Source organism: Triturus cristatus, chromosome 12 (assembly GCF_964204655.1).
Source record: "Triturus cristatus chromosome 12, aTriCri1.1, whole genome shotgun sequence".
NCBI classification, from domain to species: domain Eukaryota; kingdom Metazoa; phylum Chordata; class Amphibia; order Caudata; family Salamandridae; genus Triturus; species Triturus cristatus.
In genome coordinates, this window is record NC_140595.1 from 451171160 (window position 1) to 451172704 (window position 1545).

Here is a 1545-nt window from a genome sequence, read left to right on the forward strand (position 1 = left end):
CAGCATGGAAAGAGGAGGGGAGGGTGACGGCACACAAACCGGTAGACGAGTCAAAGCTGCGTCCAAAGTCCGGTAAACTGTGATCCCAGGGGATGTGGTATCATTTCCCTATCTCTGTTCCGAGAGGTTCCCTATACGCAGTGGACTCTCTCAGAGGGGTCTCTGAGACTCCAAGGCCTACATACTGGATCCTTCCCCAAAAAGGGGAGAGGGAGTGCTTTGGCAAGGGGTGCCATACCATACCTCAACTGTGAGTGGCTCCCTTGACGCTGTGGACTCTCTCAGCGGGTTCGCTGAGACTCCAGAGTATAAATATTGGATCTTTCCCCAACAAGGGGAGAAGGAGTGCTTAGTCACAGGGCAGAAAAGGGCAGGGGGCTAGGCGGTGTAGCATGCAAGGGGAGAGATTCAGGGGACAGGGGATGGGAGCAAAGGAAGTAGACAAAGAAAGAGTACTAAATGGGAACAAACAGCATCATTTTGGGGGACAGACTGTTTTCTCTCTGTGGCCATGGGGGATGGTCCAATGGAGAGAAGCTTCCATTGACGTGTGGTTTCAGTAACAGTCCTCATATAGGGAATATAACAGGTCTACAGTAAAACCCCCAGGGATGCATTCAGTCCTGCCATGCTCAAATCACCACTTCTGTAGGTCCAACAGAAAGAAGGATATGGAAGAAGGACCCAAAATTGAGTTGGCTGGTGGGTTTGTTCGTGTCACAGTTCTCTCCTGTCTTTTAAGCACCCATGTCGCTACCGCTTCTTCTTCTGTTTCAGCGACTTCCTCCTCTTCTAGATCATCTTGCAGAGTTTGTCCATGCATTCGGTCAGGCCCTCGCCGATGATGGTGCAGGCTGGCTGAATGTGGTAAGCAGTGGAGGCTGCCAGCTCCTGCAAGGCCAGCTGCCTCTCGATCTCCGGCACGGGCAACGAGCGGGGCAGATCCTGCTAGTTTGCAATGACCAGCAACGGTGTGCCCTGGTTCTCAGCAAATTTGATCACCTTGTGCAGCTCTGTCCTGGCCTCCTCCATCCGGTCTGCGTCCACCGAGTCCACCACGTAGATGATGCCATCTGTGCAGCGGCTGTAGGACTTCCAGAGGGGGCGCAACTTTTCCTGGCCCCCCACATCCCAGAAGTGGCAGCTGATGCCCTTGGCAGTGCCATTGGTCAACTTGATCTTCTCGGTGTTGAAGCCAATGGTGGGCACAGTGTTGACGAACTCGTTGAATTTGAGCCTGTAGAGTACAGTGGTCTTTCCAGCCGAGTCTAGGCCAAGCATGACGATGTGCAAGGACTGGAAGGCTGACATGTTAGACGAGAGGTTCCCCATAGCTCCAGGTGGGCGCCAATCCAGCTGTCCAATGGGTTCCTCTTGTGCAAGTCGATGCTGTGCGCTCTTCCAGCGTCCTACAGCTATCCTTGGACGTCCGTTCCTCCTGACAGGGGGCAGCCGCACTTCTCCACAACACCCAGTAGTAAGGGGAGGGTGGCAGGCAGCCAAGGGGAACACCTCGGCTCTCCGCAGCAGACCTAGGCACAGAAG

General features: G+C 54.3%; 1 pseudogene; it reads right to left on the reverse strand.

Moving 5' to 3' along the window:
- Nucleotides 1-753: 753 nt before the first annotated feature.
- Nucleotides 754-1332, reverse strand: LOC146776086 (ADP-ribosylation factor-like protein 4C; annotated as a pseudogene).
- Nucleotides 1333-1545: the final 213 nt, after the last annotated feature.